This window comes from Zalophus californianus, chromosome 10 (genome assembly GCF_009762305.2).
Source record: "Zalophus californianus isolate mZalCal1 chromosome 10, mZalCal1.pri.v2, whole genome shotgun sequence".
NCBI lineage: Eukaryota > Metazoa > Chordata > Mammalia > Carnivora > Otariidae > Zalophus > Zalophus californianus.
In genome coordinates, this window is record NC_045604.1 from 70,061,938 (window position 1) to 70,071,088 (window position 9,151).

Sequence of the window (9,151 nt, forward strand, 5' to 3'; positions counted from 1 at the left end):
CACCCCTGAGTCGCCAGGGCCAGGGGCCAGACAGTGATGGACGGCCCTGTGCCCCAGCCTGCCTGAATCTCAAGCCTGTGGCCTGGCCACCCCCAAGTCAGGCTCCTGCCCAGACCACGCTGGTGCTTCCTGTGCCCTGTGTGCGTGGCCCTATCTCTTTGCCCGTGGGTGTAATCAACTGTCTTCTCCCCGAGCCTCCCCTCTGTCGGCCTGAACATTTGGGGGTTGTTGCTGTTCAGCACACACTCCGTTGATGGTGTGCAGGCCTCAGCGAAATTCCCCTCGAACAGGAAGCTACTCGCGTACGTGCGTGCACCTGCGTGAGGCCAGCAGGTCTGGCTGTGCCCACTGCCCTTGGTGCACGCCAGGGCCCGGCGACGGTCACCTGCAGGCCTGGCCCCTGCCCCAAGGCTGAGGGCCCCCCACCGGGAGCCTCCGCCTGGGCTCTGAGGCGCTGCTGACTCTGCATATCAGATAAGCAGGAAGTTCCTGAGAGGAAAACCACAAGCTTTATGTTTATTTAATTCCAGCCATTCTGTGGTTTTTGGAGATGGCCTTTAAAGATTTGTTTTTGATTTTTATCTCAAAGAGAATGCAGAAAAGCCCATGGGTCGGGCTCCAGAGAAAATACACACAAGGAAGAGAAGTGAGTTTGGATCTCACCAGGCAGCTTTGGGGTGAGCAGCAGGATGGGGCTGGGCTGTGTCCCCTCTGAGCAGCAGGCTGCTTTGGCCTGCACACGTGGGCCACAGAGCCACGTTCCCTGGAATCCACATGGGACAACAGTTCAGGTCCACGGCAGCCTGTGCTGGAGGTCGGGCTGTGGGGCGGCCTCCCTTCATGGTCGCTGGTTCTTTGTCCACCCTTCTGGCCACAGGGAGGGGCCAGGCCTCAGGGGCCCTGTCCAGCACCCCCGGAACCAGTGGAGTATGAAGTGGCTCCTGGAAACACTGTGATAGGTGCCCGCACTGGCTGGGGGAGTGGGAGGGTGTGCTCCGGGCGAGGGAGAGTGTCCCGTTGGCCCAGAACCCCACCATGTGCCTGCCTCGGTCCCTCGCGGTCGTGTGTGCCCTGGGAGAGGTGGCCCCGCACAGGGTGACCCACCTGCTGATGCTCCACAGGCAGATCTGAGGGCAAGGCTGTTGCCTGGCGCAAGAAAGTCACTGGGGGGCCTTTCCTCTGGTGGGTCAGGACCCCCACCTGGAATCTCAGGTCGTTCTCTGTGTCAAGGGAGGGTCACTAAATTCTTAGGAAAACTCCAAAGCAGAATCAACATAAAAGTTAATCTGTGCTGTAGGGTCCTTTTGGGAAGGGGATTAGCTAAGGAACACCCACGAGCCATGTGGGGACCCCGTGCGAACTGGGGTGCATGCATGGGGTGGGCTCTGGGGGAACAGGTGAACGTGTGTGCATCTCCTTGACAGCCTGGTGGGCCCCCCAGTTTGAGTCTGCGTGACAGTGCCTCGCTGTAGGTGGCAGGTGTGTGTGGGTGTAAGTTCGGCATCTGACCCATCCCCTGAGCACGGCCTGCTTCCCCTGTGTGGCTCTGTCAGCAAGGAGTCTGCCAGGCCCCTTCCCGCCTCGCGGCCTGGGAACTGCCCTATTTCCCATCAAACTCTCTTCATTGACTCATGTGATTGCCTCTTATTTTCATGCTCCCGCTGCTAGGGCTGTGGCCGGTGGAAGCCTGTCTTGGGGGGCCCTTGCTTGGTGGCCTTCCTTGCTCTCTGGGACACATGTGCTGAGATCCTCTGCCCTTCCCCTCTACCCTGGTGCCCCTGGCGGACACAGGGTTGAGAAACTCCGGGTGCACACACTTACGCGGGCACCTCCATCCACAGCACTCACATCAGAGCCCTGAGTTTGCCGATGCCCCGGTTCCACTGTGTCCAAGCCTGCGGCCGCCATCTCCACACCACAAATCCACCCCGTGCTGCTGAGAGCACTGCTGCCCCAAGACCTGTGAGGTGCCAGTCCCTGGGGAGGAACCAGTCTTGTCCCGTCCCTCCGTGGCTTTAGGGCTGCTCATTCTGGGAAGGGCAAAGGGGCTGTCCTGGCCTCCGCTCAGGGCCGGCAGGGAGGTGAAAGGGACCCAGCTCTGCCACCAGCTCTAGGTGTGGTTGCATCCACCCCATGTCCCCTCACGGTGGCGGCTGATGATGTGGACTGTCCTGTTGGAGGCAGGTCACGGATGTGAAGACGCAGTGGTGCCTGGTGAGCCCTCGAGGCTGGGGTGCGCGTGTGCACGCGGGTGTGGCCTGTGCTCATGTCTAGGACGGCTGCCTGAGCACCTGCTCCTGCACCTGCAGCTGAGTGGTACCCACCCTCAGGCCACTCGCCTGTGCACCTGTGGGAAGCTCAGGCTCACACAGCTACTCCTGTTCCCCTGGGCTGGCAGCCACTGCGGCCACTGGAATGCCTGCCAGTGTGCTTGCCCCGTCCTCTCTGCTCTGTGGCCACTGGCCACCGGCCCCCGCCCTCGGTGCTGCTGCAGGTGGCAGACCCCCGTCTGTAGTGCCTCTGAGCTTTCCGGTACCTCCTGCGTGTTCTGATTAGCATTGGAAGGAATCCACACGTGCACCGAACGAGCCAGAGGTGGTTTCTAGCTACAGCAGGTGGGACCCATTCCACATCCTGTGACAGGGACGAAGACGGAAGACGGAGGAGGAGGCGTCCGTGGCCAGCGGAGTGTTCGTGGCTGCCGTGCCCACCTCGGACTCAGGTACTTCTGTGTGTTTTCAGGGTCTTACTACTTTCCTGAGGTTGCCCTAACAGCCACAAACTCAGGGCTCAAACTGCACACACCCCTCTCAGGCTGCAGGCTGCAAGCCCCAAACTGAGGTATCAAGGGGCCATGCTGCCTCTGGGGGGCACGTCCTGCCTCTTCTAGTCTCTGGTGATGCCGGCGATCCTTGGCGTCCCTTGGTTGGTAGATGCCTCCCCCATCTCTGCCTCCGGGGTCACATGGCATCTCTGGCTAAGGACACTGTCTTCTTGGGATGGGACTCGCTGACTCCAGGTGACCGACCCCCTCTTACTGATCACACCTGCAATGGCCCTATTTCCAGATAAGGCCCCATTTTGAGATCCTGGGGGTCAGGACCGAGGCCTGTCATTTTGTGGGACAGTTCAACCTATGGCAGGGTCCCAGCTGTAGCCTCTTGTATTTGACAGTATTGAAAACCATTTACATTTTAAAAATTAATTTTTAGGGCGCCTGGGTGGCTCAGTCGGTTAAGCGACTGCCTTCGGCTCAGGTCATGATCCTGGAGTCCCGAGATTGAGTCCCGCATCGGGCTCCCTGCTCAGCGAGGGGCCTGCTTCTCCCTCTAACCCTCCCCCGTCTCATGTCCTCTCTCTCATTCTCACTCTCTCAAAATAAATAAATCTTTAAAAAAAATAAAAATTAATTTTTAGAGAAATGCACAAAAACATGGCTTTTCCCAGCCTCAGGGCTGCCAGTTCCCGCCGAAAGGTGGCTGGTCGCGAGGCCGGGCATCCCGGGGACAGTGTGTGTGTGCAGAGGCCTGCGCACACAGGCGTGCTCTGTGTGTGCACCATCCGCTCTCCTCCCTCACCCCCATGATGTGTTGGGGATCGCTCAGCATTAGTGTGTCTGGAGTTGCCCGGTTCTTCTAGTGGGCGTGTGAGAAGCAGTCAGGAAGACTTTCAGGAGGTAATCGCCAAGGCCGGAATGAGCAGAGCTTAGCCTCACAGAAGCCACACTCACAGACCAAGCGTGACGTGAGTTCCTGCCAGGGAAGCACCTGGTCCCAGAACGTGGGCTTTTGTAATGAAATTCTCTATTTTGAAATAACCTCACGTTTAGAGAAAAGTTGCAAAAATGGTATAACGAATCCCTGTGTTCCTTTCTTCTGGGTTGCCCAAACGTGAGCATTTTACCGTGTTTGCTTTTCTCTTCTCAGACCTGAAGCTGCAGACTGGAGTATTTCAGGGCGCATTCCCTAAAACCAGGCTCTTGTGCTTCACCTGCGGGAGGTTAGTGCCGACACAGTGACGTATAGTCTCTCCTCTGCAATCTGTAATCACAGTCCTTTACCTGTCCCAGGAATGGCATTTGCACACCTCTTGCTAGGATCATTTCCACGTATTTTACTGTCTCGGTTTCCATTGTTGATGGAGCTCCTCTACCATTCCATCCTCCCACTGGTGATTTTGTGTGGATATGAAGGCTTTTGGTTTCAGTGTGTTAGTTTTAGCCTTACTGAGTTTATTATTTAAAAAGTCTGTTCTCTCTGTTGATGGTCTGGTGCTGTGTTTGCTCTGGGGTCGGGAGTCACGGGCGGCTAAGTTCGTGTGTACAGAAGATGAAATGGGACCAAACGCTTGCTATTCAACCACATGAGCCCCATTTCCATGCTTAATGGCCGCATGTGCTTGGCTGGTTGTGGATGCTGAGGACGTGGAATATCCCATCATCACGAAGAGTCTACTTGGACATTATTCAGGGTTTCCAGGTACATCAGTGTAGACTCTGTGAACCGAGAGAGCCCCCATGGGCTCCATTCTCATGGCCCTGAGGCACTCCCCTGTCAGACCGCAGTGGCTGAGGCCTCCGGTGCCCAGGCTCACAGGCAGTGGACGCAGCAGCACGGCCCTCATCTTGTCCCTAACTACGCCTGCATCTGCTTCTTCAGTGAGGTGATGGGTTTACAAAAAGGCTTATCTATGTCACTGTGATAAGAAAGCAGCAATCGCTTCCTATTGTCCTTACTCATTCCATTTTCATCAGGAATGGGCCTTACATTCTGCCCAAGCCTTTTTCTGCACCTCTGGGGAGAAGCCTGTGATCTTTCTCCTTGGAACTGTCACTATAGTGACTTTCGCAACTGGATTTCCCCGGGCCAAGTAGCCGTGGTGTCTGGGAGCCGGTCTGCCGGGTCACGGTGTTGTCTTCCCACCACGGGTGGGGCTCTGCCTGGGGCCTCCTGGGGGCGGGACTGGGGGTCAGCACCCCCCCACTCCGCCTGGGGGCATCCCGGCACTGGGACTGGGGGTCAGCACCCCCACCCACCCCAATCTGGGGCATCCTGGCAGCGGGACTGGGGCTCAGCACCACCACCGCCCCCCCACTCCGCCTGGGGCATCCTATTAGTGGGACTGGGGGGTTCAGCATCACCCCCCCACTCCGCCCGGGGGATCCCGGGAGCGGGACTGGGGGTCAGCACCGCCTCGGGACTCGCCTGGGGCCTCCCGGGAGGGGATCAGCGCCCCCTGCCCTGCACAGAGTCTATTGTGTCCCCTGGCTTCAGTCCTGCGGAGTAATTCGTACAGCTTTGCGACTATTTGGCCCTGAGGATGTGCAGTTTGCGAGATCATCAGGGCCTGTTGCTCCTGTTGGGGGACGCGGTTCCCGGGCAGCCTCCTTCCGTGGAACCCGTCCGTTCAGCCATCTCGTCTGGACGTTCACGTTTATGTCATTCGGGATGTGGCGGGGCCAGCGGGCAGCTGGATGCGCCGGGGCGGGGGAGGGACTGTTTGGGGGGCTCACGCGGCTCAGTGAGGCCCTGGCTGGTGGTGTCTGGATCTGGCCGAGCGCGGGGTCCCTCTGTTGTGGAGCTCGGGGGACGTAATCTGGAGAGTAGCTGCTACGGGCATCTGCAGCAGTGGGACGGGGCGGTGGCTTGGCTCAGTCAGCCGAGGAGCCCCAGGTGGAGCACGGGCGGGTCCCCGCCGGGATGCCTGCAGAGTCCCACACTCCCTTCCTGAGCGCCCCAAGGGAGCCTGCGTCTGCCCCTTCCCAGTGGAGGCCGCACATCGGTTGTTGGGCCGCTAGCGGTCACCTTCCCATTTTGGAGCGGTCTTGACGGGACACAGACCCCGGGGGGTTCGGGTCTCTGTTGCCATGAGTGACGTGCCGGCACCGGGGGAGGGGAGGCTCCGCACAGTCCTCGCTGCATGCATCCCCCTCCCACGGCGGGGTAGGGAGCGGCCTCAGGGGAGAAGATGTCTGGGTCACCATTGGAAAAGAGCCAAGAACCGGGACTGGTTCCTTCTCTCCATGGTGAGCCCCACAGGAGTTGCATTAGGAAGACTTACATCTATGTGATTTCGGTTGTTTTTGCTTTTTGTCTTTTCTCAGTGTTAGAAGCTAAGAGGCGCCTTGAAAATGCAGTTATACCGGGCACAAAAGGCAGGGCTGTCCCCACCCAGAACCCTGTGGTTCCAACCTGAGGACCAGGGCTGCTCTGGCGCAGTGATGATGTGGACTGGCCCCACAAACTGGAGGAGATGTCGGTGGATTTGGGTTGAGTCAGATGCAGTTCCTCTGCGTTCCCTGGGCTTCCCAAAATTCTTGTCCTAGCACGGACTGCCTTGATAATTAAAACAAAAAACCACGCCAAAAAACCCCAAACCAAACAAGCCTACTAGAAATAAGGAAATGAATAAATGTATTCAAAGGAAGGCCTGGGGAGATGGCTTAGAGTTTGCAGGTTTAAAGCACGTGGCTGCCTTTTTTGAAGCGACAGCCCCAAGGGGAGATGCCACCCCTGTGGTGTGCACCCTGGTATTTGAGCCCATGTCTGGAGGATTTCTGACAAGATGCTAACAGCTGTCGCTGCTGGCTCTGGTTGCATGACCCGGCCCTGGACACGACAGGTTACTTTCAGGGCAGAGGTGGGGATGTCTGTGGGGACTTGAATACACTCTTCCGAGACGCTGAACAGGTAGAGCAAAAGTAAGCAAAGGTATGGAAAATTAGAATACTGTTATTGATAAAGTGAATTTTACTTGTGTTTATAAATATTTATGATGTAGAAATAGGCATTTATAAGCATGTGTATCATTATTAGGTTGTTTTTTTTGGGATTCAGTAATGTAATTTCATATCCGAAAATTGATCAGTTGAGTTTATGAGTTAATGCTGGAAAAGTATTTAAATTTCAACACCAGTTTATGATAAAAAAACGTGAGAAAATTAGGAACGGCACATAATTTCTTTAACTTGAAAGAGAGTATGCAGCAGAAATGCTCATCTAACGTGTGGAGGAGGACATCCTGATCTTTTGGCTGTAAAGTTAGGAATGAGGCCCGGCTGCCAGCTCTCATGGTTCCTGTGGGTCCCGGAGGCTGCTGGCCTTAAGTCACTGTTGACTTGGAGAAGGTCACAAGAGATATAGTTAAAGCCATATACGAACATGTTAATAGATAAAATGTATAAATTCCTAGAAAGACATAAACTACCAAAACTGCTTGAAGAGAAGTAGACAATCTGAATAGATTTGTACGAAATAGATTAAATTTCATAATTTAAAAATTCCCACAGGGCAAAGCCCAAGCCCAGGTGGCTCCACTGTGATCCTACGAAGTGTGTAAGATTGTCAGCAGTGAGCTGGGAGCAGCCTGGGGACGCGACCCTGGGCCCAGTTGTGATCTCTGTGCTGCCTGCAGGCCTGGGTGCCAGTCCCTGGTGAGGCCAGGCCTGCAGCCTAGCAGCCCTATGAGGGAGAGGCAAAGCCTGGTAAATTCTCGCTTTTCTCAGAGCCCAGAATCACCACAAAGCAGCAGAGTGAATGGACTCGTGGGGAGGCAGCCTGGCCCGACCCCTTCAGTCATAAATCAGCAAGGCAAACAACAACCTCCTGCCTCCAGCTGTCATTGATGGCAGTCCTCCCAAGTCATGCTGATGTGGGGTCATCCTTCGGGGGCCCCTCAAGCTGAGAGTTGCCAGGGGGACAGTGGACCAGGGCATTATCAAACCTGGGGTGGGGAGGCCCACCAGGGGATCTATGAGTACAGAGACAGATCAGAAGTCAGAGGCCCTTCCCCTCTAAGCATGTGTGAGCACCCCACATGGGCTGTCACAGAAGGCTGTGATGGGGGAGCAGGATTGCCAGGGACTGGCCTGGGAGCTGCATAGCAGGCTATGTGAATGGGCTGAGACTGGTAGTGCCTCACTGTGGTAGGCTGGGTTCATAGTCCCCCAAAGATGTGTCCTTAGGACCTCTGAACATGACCTAGTTTGGAGATAGGGTCTTCGCGGATGTCATTAAGTTATGAGTGAGGGGCTGGGCTGTGGTGTGGGGATCCTCAGGGGCTTAGAGGTACCTGGGCCATGACTTATGTACTGATCAGGAGACTGAGGCCCACAGACACGCTGAGGTCCCCTACTCTTCTGTTTGTGAAACAAATTGTGATTGCTGGTCACGAAATGCACACATCTTGTTATAATTTGTGGGTTCTGACAAAGGGCCCATCAGTAACCCGTGCCCCCCCCCACCGCCCTGCAAGCTCCTCATGCTCTTGCCAATCTGTCCATCCACAGGGGACCCCACCTGTCCTGAAACTGCACATGAGTGGAATCAGCCTCATTGGTCTGGTTTCTTTGACTCACTGTAATGCCTCCTTTATCCTTTCCCTCTCTGCATGATGCTGAGGGGCAGCGGCAGAGAGGCATCCTTGTCTTGTGCCTGACCTGCTAGGAGGCACCATCTCTCCCCACTGTGCGCTGGTAGGGTTCCGTCTCCTAATATGCTGAGAGTTAAAAAAAATTTTTAGCATGAATAGATACTGAATTTTGTCTAGTGTTTTTTTGCATGTATTGATAAGGTCATGTATTTTTTCTTACTTAGTCTTTTAATTGATCTTCCAATTTCAGACCAGCCTTGCATTTCTGTGGTGAACCCAACTTGGTCACAGTGTGTGATTCTTTTTTTATTTTATTTTTTTATTATTTTTTTTTAAAGATTTTATTTATTCATGAGAGACAGAGAGAGAGAGAGAGACAGAGAGAGAGAGAGAGAGAGAGAGAGGCAGAGGGAGAAGAAGGCTCCCAAGGAGCAGGGAGCCCGATGTGGGACTCGATCCCAGGACGCTGGGATCATGACCTGAGCCGAAGGCAGACGCCCAACCATCTGAGCCACCCAGGCGCCCGTGATTCTTTTTTTAAAAATATTAATTTATTTGAGAGAATGAGTACATGCATGAAGGCGGGTGGGGAGGGGCAAGGAGGGGGAGAGAATCTCAAGCAGATTCCCTGCTGAGTGTGGAGCCCGACGCGGGGCTCAGTATCACAACCCAGAGATCAGACCTGAGCTGAAACCGAAAGTTGGGAGCTTAACTGACTGCCCCACCTGGGCGCCCCACAGTGTGTGATCCTGTGTATATGTGTATACAGCTGGTGCATTTG